We start from the raw sequence: 12,513 nt of genomic DNA on the forward strand, positions 1-12,513 counted from the left end.
GATGGGAGCAGATGCAGAGCCCCATGGCCCACATCTTGTATATTATTATAGGACCAGCCTTAATAATGTACTTCCCAGGGACTCAGAAGAGAAACTATGAACAGCGAGAACTATTTTTGGGAAATGAATCTAAATACACCAAGCTCTTTGTCCATCTACTTTATTCCTGTGGGATAAAATCCTATCTACATAGCTACAGTTCTGTACTCAAGCCTAGCTCCTTCCTTGGCTGGTTTCTCTCTACCTTTATCTGCAGTCCCCTCTAAGTTCTATCTTAATTCTCTCATCTTAGTTCTGCCTTGTCTAGGTCCTTCTCATCTCATTCTTACCCATTTGGTACTTTCCCATCTGGCTCTTCCTCATCTTCCATTCTGACCTCCAGTTCTCTAGTCAAAAATCCTCTCCAACCAAAATCCTCAATATCCTCTCTTCATTTTCATAATTCAGTTCCCCTCAGTCTCTGAGGTGTTCAGTTATAAACCCAAGCCATAGTGGTCCTCTGGCAGAGCAAGGTCACCAGGCTTGAATTCTCATGGGGTCATAAAGGCGGGTAAGAATTTTCCTCAGGCAGTGGCCCGCAGGCTTTCTTTTACAACCCAAATGATTGCTAATGATCAGTTAGTCAAGAAGAGAATTTATGTGCTCAATCTACATTCCTGGAAGTGGTTAGGTAAGAAATTAGGAGTCTGTTAGTAAGGCTGTAAGGAAGGAGGGTCTCATCCTAAATTTGCACAAGAAATAGAGCTCCTGACCTAGGAGACAGGTGTTATTTCCTTTGGCCTTAGATGCTTGATTGGTATTTTAGATAAATACACTGTTAGGAGTTCTTGGAAGCATGCATAGCATTACAAGAAAATCATTGTAGGAACCAGGCAATATGTATACATATTGCCTAAAATAACACCAGGACTTCTTAAGTCATGGCTTGACCTTTGGAGAAGTCCTTGACTTTTCCAAGTAGTACCTTTTGTGATGGTAGCTGAATTCCATTACATTTTCCTGTGACTTGCAGCACGTACAGAGCTCAGGGAACCCCACAGAAGAGGGGTAAGAAGGACTGTATCAAGATGGTCAACTCTTGCTTCATGGATGAGTGAATGAGAGTAAATTTGAGGACTAAGGTAACCAGAGACTGATATAAATAGGCTCTATGAAAAGTAATGACACACTTTTTTTTTTTGAGACAGAGTCTCACTGTACAGCCAGAGAGGTCAAGGACACCAGAAAAAAACACTGCGCACAGAATCAACTAAGTAGGGCTCACAGGGCCTCACAGACACTGAAGCAGCAATCATGGAGCCTGCATGGGTCTGTGCTAGGTTCTCTGCATATGTGCTACGGTTGTTTAGCTTGGGGTTTTTGTGGGACTCCTACTGGTGGAAGTGTGTGTGGGGGGGGTGTCTCTGATTCTTCTGCCTGCTCATGAGACCCTTTTCCTCCTACTGGGTTGCCCCAGCTAGTCTTATCAAGAGTTTGTGGCTAGTCTTATTGCATCTTGTAATGCCATGTTTGGTTGACATCCCTGGGAGGCCTGCTCTTTTCTGAAGGGACACAGAGGAGGAGCAGTGGATCTTGGGGAGAGGGGAGGTGGAGTAAGTGCTAGCAGTAAGAGCACTTTCGGGGTACACACAAGGCCCTGGGACCAACCTGCAGAACCACAAGGGGGCCCAGCTGAGAAAAACACTTGCTGCTCCTTCACCTGACTTTGTGAAAGGAGAGAACCAACTCCCAGAAGTCATGCCCTTGAGCTCTGCACATGCACCCATTCACAAACAAAATAAATGTAAAAAACAAAATAAAATGTTTAAATTTTCCTTTAAAAGTGGTTTTGCTGGCTAATTAAAAGTTTTGTGGTTTTGTTTGTTTGTTTGTTTTGTTTTTTTGGTTTTCTGAGACAGGGTTTCTCTGTGTAGCTTTGCTCCTTTCCTGGAACTCACTCTGTAGCCCAGGCTGGCCTTGAACTCACAGAGATCCGCCTGCCTCTGCCTCCCAAGTGCTGGGATTAAAGGCATGCGCCACCACCGCCCGGCTAAAAGTATTTTCTTTTGTTACGCTTTAATGTATTTTTCACTCTGTCATATGCAATATGTGCTATATTTATAAGACAAATCTTAATATATACTTTTGTCAATGTGATAGGAGCCTAGAAATCCATCCCTGGGAAATAATATAAACCATGAATTCATCTGACGTTACAGTATTATTTACAGTAGCGGAGCAGGAGTGGGAGACAGACTGAAAGACAGGTTAGGGCCATTTCCTGGATAGTTTGTGACAATACAGAAATTGTGCCACTGGGTGGCAGTAGGGAGCCGGGCAAGCGGTTCCGGTTCTCTTCAAGGTTGTCTTGCAAACCTTAGAGCCCAGTGCTGGGGAATGTTCACTGAAAACCTTTTTCACAGTGATTTCAAAACTTAATCAAAACAACAGCAAAATCCTTTAAGCCCAACTTTCTTTTAGGAATGTAGCCTGCGATGTGGCTCGCTGGAAAAGTGCCTGACTCACAAGCCTGAGCTCCCCAGTTCGATTCCTGGAACCCCAGTGAAAGAATGTCAGCTCTGTAAAGTTATCCTCTGACTTCAGCAGGTGCTTAGGGGGCCTCGGGCAAGCACACGTGTGCACACACGCGCACACACACACACACACGCACACACACACACATAATAGCAAATTTAAAGGAAATAAGTTATTTTATTTTGAAAACTAATAAATGAACCTATTAGTTTGGGTTGTCCAGAGAACTAACATCAGTGCAAACCAGAATCAGTTAGCTAGAGTGTAAATAGACCAATGAGAGAGCGGGGACAGATAGGCAGACACATACATACATAGCAGATTTGGTAAAGAATTGTCTCACATAACTATAAAAGCTTAAAAGTCCCATGATCCACAGAGACCCAGGATCCCAAAGTTCACAGCCTGAGAACCAGCGGAGTCGTTGGTATAAGCTCCATAGTTTGTGAATGAAGAGAAACTAAGTGTCAAATGTGAATGAAGAGAAGCTAAGTGTCAAATGTGAATGAAGAGAAACTAAGTGTCAAATGTCAAAGCTCCTGCCTCAGCCTGCTGTTCTACCCAAGTCTCTGGTGACTTAGCTGAGGCTCCTGTTAGAAAGAACAGTCTGGTTTTCTTTCTTCTGGCTCAAATGTGCATCTCAACAGAAATGCCCTCAAACCACACCCAGGATTACGTGGAACCAATGGCCCAGTCAAATTGACACACAAAATCGAGCCTGTGTGCAGGGGTGAAGAACCAACTCCATACACTATACCCTAGTAGTAAAAACTGTGTTAACATGAAAGGAGATGTGTGACCCACTGTTTTTAAGTGGGAAAAAAAGGCAGATTACAAAGCAATAATATGAAAAGGTAATTTATTTTAAATAAATAAATATTTAATAAATTAAAATATTTTTGTGTATTAAAAGTACAGGGCACTGGTTTTGGTGGCTCACGGCTTTAACCCATTGCTCAGGAGGCAGGAAGAGGATCTCTGCGAGATCCAGGTCAGCCAGGGTTACACAGTGAGACTCTGTCTAAAATAAATAAATAAACAAATGACACTGCCTCACCATGTTATTGTGAAGACTTCGCAGGGTCTCCTGGTAAAGTCCAGGAACAGTGTCTGCCATATAGTTGAGTAAGCCCTCAGAGCTTCTATGTCATCTCATTGCTTTTAAAAAACAACTTATGTATCTGTGTTTGGACACACGAACTCGCTAGAAAAATACATATGGAAATGTTTCAAGCCCTGGTTAGTGTAGCTACACATAGTTTTGTAATCAGAGCCCGAGGTCATTTCAGGAGAAACTGGTGGTGATGCTGTACATTCAGATGCTACACACAGATCCGGGTTGGTGACTTACACACTGTGTTTCTAAGACATTAAATAAAGCCTGTGGCTGGAAAGATGATTCATTGTTAAGTGTCTGCTTAGGAAACTCGGGGACCTGAGTTGAGATTCCCATCACATATGTTGCACGCCAGATGCAGTGATGCACATCTGTAGCCAGTACTGGAGCTGGGCTGCCATGGAGACAGTAACTTCCCTGGAGCTCGAAGGTCCAGCTGAATCAGTGAGAGCCTGCTCTCAAACAAGTGAAGTAGAGCTCAAAGGAAATACCTGACATAAACTTCTGGCCTCCACATTCAAATACAAGACACATACACAAACCACACGCCACACACACCCCACATCTACACACACCACACCACACACACACACATAAAAAAATGAACAAAGAAGTTTTACTCAGAACCATTTAATGATAATAAATCATTCTTTTAAAATAGAAGTCTAGGTGGGACACTTGGACCTGCCTCTACTGAATGCACCAGGTTCTGCTGACTCCCCACGGGAGGCCTTACCTTGTTGGAGGAGGGAATGGGGGTGGGTTGTGGGGAGAAGCTGGAGGGGCTGAAAGAGGAAAGAGAGGGGAATCTGTGGTTGGTATGTAAAATGAATAAAAAATTCCTTAATAGAAAAAGAATAGTCTATTTTAAAAAAAAAATAGGCGCCGGGCGGTTGTGGCACACTCCTTGAATCCCAGAACTTGGGAGGCAGAGGCAGGCAGATCTCTGTGAGTTCGAGGCCAGCCTGCTCTACAGAGCAAATTCCAGGACAGGTTCCAAAGCTACACAAAGAAATCCTGTCTCGAAAAACAAACAAACAACAACAACAAAAGCAAACAAACAAACAAAAAGAAGTCTACAGTAGACCTAATAATTTTTCTTTTTCACAACCTGATTTCATCAACATTCAGCGGAGTTTCCTTGAACACTTCTTTGTGCCAGAACCACACCCTCACTCCACTTCAGCCCTGTTCCCTCTAGTCACACTGGGCATCCCCCTGCCCGCCCCTAACAATAGGACAGACCAGGACCCTCCCGCCTCCTCCTCTGCGGACACAACTAAAGCGCACTGAGAACCAGGAAGTCCCGATTGGCTCGCTCCAGCCACACCATTGCTCCGCCCTTTCACATCAGCTCCATTTTTGCTCCCCTGAGATAAAAGAACCTCACTCCACCCCACCCTGTCAGCGCCCTTCCTTTTCCACTGTCCCTGTGCCTCGGGAGCAAAGGCCTTCCCTTCCCATCTAGCAAGTTCCTCCAGAGACCAAGAGTCACATTTCAAAATCCCCGCCTCCCGCAAGGTGTCCTGCCGGGAAAGAGAGCGCAAACTCAACTGGTCCGCTCCTGCCACTCGGGGTCTGGCTTCAGCTCCTCCACACCCCCACCCACTCAACTGCTGGAATAAAGCCGATATGGACGAGTAAACGGCATTCAGAAGGAGGCCACGACGTCTGAACTTTTGGAAGTGGATAGTGCACAAAGTCAGAACTGCCCTCTTCTTCTGTCTAAAGAGGCCAGAGCTCTGCCAGCCCCGAGGAACCGCCAAAGCAGGGACTGGCTCTGGCAGAAGGCAGTTTTTGCATTGGCTGAAGGATGACAGAGATCTACAGCCACTGCTATGATCGCTGTAGTTTTCCTTAGCCAACACAGGAAGGAGGCACTAAATTTAATTGCTATCAATACATCTGCAGATAAGACTCTGGCACAATTTTGCAATGAATAAAATGTAGCAAATGTGCCGGGCGGTGGTGGCACACACCTTTAGTCCCAGCACTTGGGAGGCAGAGGCAGGCAGATCTCTGTGAGTTCGAGGCCAGCCTGGTCTCCAAAGCGAGTTCCAGGAAAGGCGCAAAGCTACACAGAGAAACCCTGTCTCGAAAAACCAAAAAAAAAAAAAAACTGTAGCAAATGTAAGTAACTTCTGGTTTTCCTAATCTGTCTTAGAAATTTAGATTACATTCACACACACACACACACACACACACACACATCACATCACATCACATCACATCACATCACATCACATCACATTTGCACTGGATGGTTTCCTTTAACCTTAGCACTCCAGAGACAGAGGCAGAGGCAAGCAGATCCCGACTAGTTCAAGGACAACCTGGTCTACATATTGAGTTCCAAGTCAGCCAGGGCTATATAATACTACCCTGTCTAAAAGAAAAAAAAAAATGCATTGATTTACTATTCATCCGTGCGGGAGGAGGTCAGAGAACAATTTGCAGACTCTCTTCTTGGACCTTGCAGGGGTTGAACAGACTCAGCAGCCTTTATCTGTTGAGCCATCACACAGGCCTCTAGCTCGACAATCTTTTTAACAGGCTTTATATTGTTTTATGTTTAACTCACAGAATTCCTTCTGATCAGGAAAATGAAAGTGAAGAAGCTCTGATGAAGATTTATTCATGGTCAAGCATTAGCTTAGAATTGGCAACATAGGGAGAATAGGGCTTTGCCGCAGACATTTTAAAAAATGTATCATCTGCTTAGAAAAACACAGAAATAAAAATCACAAAAAAGTTGGAGGCAACTTATAAACAAGCATAATATCCATGTACTGGAGTTATTTGTTTCATAAGACCTTTAGATTTGAGTGACCGATAAAGTACAGGACCCCTTATTAATATTTGAAGTTCATAAAAATAATAATAAATTTTACGATAAAATTGCCCTATGCTTTAAAAAAAGTTTTCATTATATGACTGAAATTCAAGTTTAACTGGCAACTTGTATTATTATTTGCTAATTCTGAGAGCCTTAAACTTAAGACATTCAGGGTACAAAAAAGATCCTAAAAAAAAAAAGACCAGTGGAGTTGATTGGAACAGCTTCCTGGAGAATACAGGTTTATGCCAGCTGCTGATGAGGGTTTGCGATGGAAACAGAGAACATTCCACATGTAGGCAGCGAGTGTCCTTGGCACTGAAATGGAGATGAACGGCAACCAGCTGGCTTAGCTGCTCCCCTAGATGGAGGAGAAGTGCAAATGACCAGTGCCAGACCCTCTCATCACGTTCATTTTTCTCCTTTGTGGGCAGTCTCTCAGCTGGATTTCTTTCTACAGGGTTTGTGAAAAAGAATAATATTGCTGCTAATCAGAGTGATATCATTTTTACTGGGTTCTTTATATAAACCAAGACCCAGTTTTCAACAGTGTGGACACAGAAGCATTTCTCTTTACAAGTTATACACATGTGTATCACCATTAGCATTACATGGGAACACATCTTACAGCGTTTTTCGAGACAGGGTTTCTCTGTGTAGTTTTGGTGCCTGTCCTGGATCTCGCTCTGTAGACCAGGCTGGCCTCGAACTCACAGAGATCTGCCTGGTTCTGCCTCCTGAGTGTTGGGATTAAAGGCATGCACCACCACAGCCCGGCCCAAATATTATTTTTAACAAGGCCTGGTGGCACATTTCTATAGTTCCAGGAGATGGCTGAGGCGGGAAAGCCACAAGAAAAATCCTAAATCCAAGGTTAGCCTGGGCTACATGGTGAAAGAGACCATAGTTCATGAAGAAAAAACATCTGAGATTTTAATATCTGTGTGTGAATGTATATGTGTGAGAGAGTGTGTGTGTGTGTGTATGAGAGAGACAGTATGTGTGAGTGTGTGTGTGAGTATGTGTGTGTGAGAGTGTGTGTGTGTGTGCGACAGAGTGTTGTAAGAGTGTGTGTGTGTGCATGCATGTGTGCATGTGTGCGTGTGTGTGTGTGTGTGTGTGTGTGTGTGTGCAAGCATGTGTGTGCAAGCGTGTGTGTGCATCCTCAGTGACTTCCAAGAACAGTGTTCTGATACCTGCTGACACATGGGAGTGCATTTTGGTTGAGGATGAGCAGGACGTGAGGTGTGGTGGGGGAAACCTGAATTCTGCTTAACGGGAGGAGCAAGCCTGAGAGTAGAGGGCACGGGGCCAGCAGAGCCCTCCTGCCAGTGCTGGGAAAGGGCCAAGTAAGGGGAGGATGAAGAAATAAAATCCTGTTTGTAGATGTAATTCTAAGTGGTTTTATTAAATAAGAAACACAGAGCCAAATGCACCCGCTGCTGCTGTCGTCCTTCCCCTCAGAAAGAGACCTACTTCCTGTGTATCTGTCTTTTTATTGACTTTCTGTTCTGCCTTCTCCTTGGTTGTAAACCCAGCCACATGACCTCCACATGTCACTGTCTGTCTATACAGACCTCCAGGTCTCTATAGTTGGTATTGACATTAAAGGCATGTGTCTCCATGCTGGCTGTATCCTTGAACACAGAGATCTGCCTGTCATGTGGTCGGGATTAAGGGTGTGTGCTACCACTGCCAGACTTCTGCTAAATGGCTTATTAGCTCTGACCCCCAGGCACTTTTATTTATTAACATACAAATAAAATCACATTTCAGCACAAATAAAATATCACCATACCTGTTTCTTCGCTTTCAAATCCTAGTTTTCATTTCCAGCGACCCTCTTTCTAGACCTCTATCACAAGTACACAAAGGCAAACTAAGACTGAACATATTTACAGAGCTGCTCATTACAACACCATTTCCAACAACAACAAATTGTCTGGATTGAATGAATTTAAGGATGTGTATTCCATGTGATGGGAGACTCCGTGAACATCCAAGGGAAAAGGAAAGGCTGAAGACGCCATTGTTCAGTGGGGTGCATGTTCAGCACACAGGCCCCGGGTTCAGCATCCAGCATGGCAAACAAAGACGATGCAGACAAAGGGGGAGAGAAGAAACTGTTAAGCAGGGGACCTAGGAAGTGTGTATTGTATACTTTAGAATACATAAGAACCAAACATACAGATGGGCGGCGGTGGTGCAAGTCTTTAATCCCAGCACTCGGGAGGCAGAGCCAGGCGAATCTCTGTGAGTTCGAGGCCAGCCTGGTCTCCAGGGAGTTCCAGGAAAGGTGCAAAGCTACACAGAGAAACCCTGTCTCGAAAAGCCGGGAAGAAAAAAAAAGCAAACAAACAAACCAAAAGAGCCAAAAATACAAATATATTTGCTTATATTTAATCAATAGTCATATTTTAGACAACAAAAATCTAATCACCAAGTAAAAAATTTTTAAATCACTTTATATGGGGGAGGACGGATCAGACAGAGATAAAAGGACAGAAACCAAACTTGTTTAAACGTGTTTTGTTGGGCTAGACTTTGTTCAGCTAGACTTAACTTTGGGATCGTGTAGTTATTTAAGTAATTTATAATTAAATTATGAAAAACAAATCTTGAAAAACGGAAAAATAAAAGGAGATAAATTAGCATAAATGTGTGGCCAGCAGGGGACAAACTACTCCAATTAACTTCAATACATAGCAATGTAGGACTGTGGAGACCGGTCAGTCATTGACGGCTACGCTCACAAGCAACGGTATAAAACTAGAGAAAGGCATCATGGTTCACACCGTAATCTCTGCACTCAAGAAGCCAGATAGAGAGGGATTGCTTCGAGTGGAAGGTCAGCCTAGGATCCAGCAAAACGGCTCTTGATAAAATAAAGCAATAATTAAAAAAAAAAAAAAAAAAAAAAACCAGAATTTGACTGGTGTTCCTGGTGGAATAATCTGTAAAGATAAGAACTGTAAAAAATTAATAAAGAGCCTTTAAAGTTTTAGAGTTTTACTGCTGGCATCTGATATGACCCTAAGGATAGTAAGGAACAAAGCAAACGAGTAATATGTGAAATTCTCTCTACTCTGGTCATTCAGCACCAACATTCTTGTCAAGGGAGAAGAAAATAACCAACTCAGACAGTTAAGTAGAAATCCTACTGTCATGAATTTTAATACGAAGTGTCAACAGTAATAAAGAGAGAGTTGTATCTTTTAAACAAAAACAGAAGCACTTCCTAGACCCATCCAAAGAAAAGTACTAGAAACAAAAGCAACAAAAGTAGCAGTGAGGGGGCTGCAGAGATGGCTCAGTGGTTGAGAGCACTGACTCCCCTTCCAGAAGACCCGGGGTTCAATTCCCAGCACCCACAGGCAGCTCACAACTATCTGTAACTCCAGTTCCAGGCCTTCTGACACCCTCACACAGACATACATGCAGGTGAAACACCAAAGAACATAAAATAAATTTTTTAAAAAAAAGTAGCAATGAGCATTCTTGTGTGACCTTGAAGTATCACTTCCACAAAAAAGAATTAGGGCACCTTATAAAAATTAACTTCAGGGGTTGGAGACATACAAGAGGTGCTTGGACCATCCTGTCACACAGGCAACAAAGAAGCCGTCAAAGACTATAGACCACAGCTAACCAACCACCCAAAGGAATCCTGCTGCAGCACTAGTCATGGCTGCCCAGAGAGGGAATCAGCCTAGCTGCCCATGGACAGATGAATGGATAAAGAAAGTGTAGTAGTGTATACATACAGAAGAGTATTATTCAGCCACAAAAAAAGAATAAAATGATGTCACTTGCAGCAAAATGGAGACAATCCCATTAAGCAAAATAAACCAGACTCAAAAAGGAAGATGTCGTGTGTTTTTCCTCAGATGCAGAATAAAGATGTTAAAAATATAGATATATGACACATGAAAGTGGGGAGGGGCAGTTTGGTGGGAGTGAAGGGGATTAGTGAGATGAGAACAAGAGAGAATAATGGGAAAATGAGCAAAGTATGTATGAAGATGTCATATTTTCTATATACAGAAAATATAGATAAAAGATATACAGTCATGTCAAAGGGTTCCAAAGCCATCTTGAAGAGGATCCTGGTAAAGGATGGGGCAGTTGGAGCTTGGCTTTGATATGACCATGGCAATGAACGGAAACATATCCACATGTTTCCATCACAGGCCTGTAAAGGCAATAAGTATAACCTCATCAGTTACTCCTGGAGGATGCTAGCAAGCCCGTTCATTATTGTGAAGATTGGTCATAGAAAGGCAATTAGAAAATGTGATTACTGAAAACTCGAAACTTGAATTTGATGAAACCAAGATCCAAGCACAGATCACAAGAACTCTAGAAGACAAAGGAGCATTCCATATACTGCAAGGGTCCAATAAACAAAGCCCAAATGGCCAAGGTCTCAAAAATTAAATTGCAAGGAGCAAAAAAATTATAGTTTAAAAAGGCTCACTTGACATATCAACTAAAAAGCAGATATATTAGCACAGATCTGCACTCTCAGCTCTTGGGAGTAGGGCAAGAGTATCAGGAGTTCAAAGCCAGCCTGGGCTACAAGAAAACCCTGTCTAAAAAAAAAAATATCAGCAATCACAACATGAAGACATTAGTTGGAATTTGATTCAAGCAAACAAACTGATCTTTTATTTTTATTTTTATTTTATTTTATTTTTTTTGAGACAGGGTCTCTCTGCATAGCCCTGGCTGTCCTAGAACTCAATAGGTAGACCAGGCTGGCCTCGAACTCACAGCAGTCTATCTGCCCTCTGGCTCCCAGGTGCTAAGATTACTCTATTACTCCTTTGGACCAGGAAACAAGCTTATGAAGCAGTGACTGCTATCACCTCCATACAGCAAGAAAGAAATCGGCCTCAGAGAGATGAATTAGCATCGTGAAGGTCACACAGCCTGAGAACAGCTCAGCTCTACTATTACCTAAATCATCATCCTGTAGGTGAGCTTTCTGGAGACCACACAATGGTATCACACGTCCAGATTTGTTTAAAATGAGAATGGAGCCGGGCGGTGGTGGCGCACGCCTTTAATCCCAGCACTCGGGAGGCAGAGATGGGCGGATCTCTGTGAGTTCGAGGCCAGCCTGGGCTACCAAGTGAGTTCCAGGAGAGGCACAAAGCTACACAGAGAAACCCTGTCTCGAAAAACCAAAAAAAAAATAAATAAATAAATAAAATAAGAATGGAAGCTGTCCTTAGGGACAGCTGGCATCTGGGTTTTTGACATTTAAAAACTTTGAACTTTCCAAAATACATCTTAAAATGGAGGAAACAATAGTGTGTCCAAGCCATGCCAAGGAAATATATCACTGTTTCTATTCATAGTAAAAACAACCTATTTAGAACAACACATGACAAAAAAAAAAAAAAAAGGAATACTGAGCCTTTCAGGGAATGAAAACCTAGGCACAATGCTTGTAGACAGGCAAAAAGACATATGGCCCTTAAGGGAATATGAATTTGAATAGGAAAATCTGAACAATAGGGAGCAAACTGCCTCTTAGATTCATGATGTATGAAGTCTGGTTCAGTTCCAGGGGCCGTCAGAGGATATTGGCAGAGGCCCAGCTGGCCTGCCAGGAAGACCATCTGGAAGGGACGGAAGTGTCCACCACACATCGGTCAGGGTGACATGAGCCCGGCAGTGTTTGTAGCTGTGGAACTACCAGATAAGGAAAGTGGGGAGAAACATCAACTCCAAATCACGAGGACTCCCAAGGAACTAAATGTCAAATTGAGTTATCAAAGGTGGCTTTTCAGAAACAATTAATCCAGCTGAGAATAATTATTACCAAGTTTTTAAAATCGGCCTGAAGTTCATCCCTGGTCTGATTAAGGACAATCCTATCTTCTCCCTGAATGAAGTGCAGCAAAGCTGTGTTATCACTCTGCTTGTATCTAGAGCCCAGACACTAACTCTGACTTGAAATACAACTTTGAGGTTGGAAACTCTTATCTCCCTGAGCACTCTGCTGTGGGATAAAATCGCTTTTTAATGTAGTAGAGAC

This window comes from Peromyscus californicus, unplaced genomic scaffold (genome assembly GCF_007827085.1).
Source record: "Peromyscus californicus insignis strain IS unplaced genomic scaffold, ASM782708v3 Scaffold_20__1_contigs__length_68692818, whole genome shotgun sequence".
In the NCBI taxonomy this organism is placed as follows: Eukaryota; Metazoa; Chordata; class Mammalia; order Rodentia; family Cricetidae; genus Peromyscus; species Peromyscus californicus.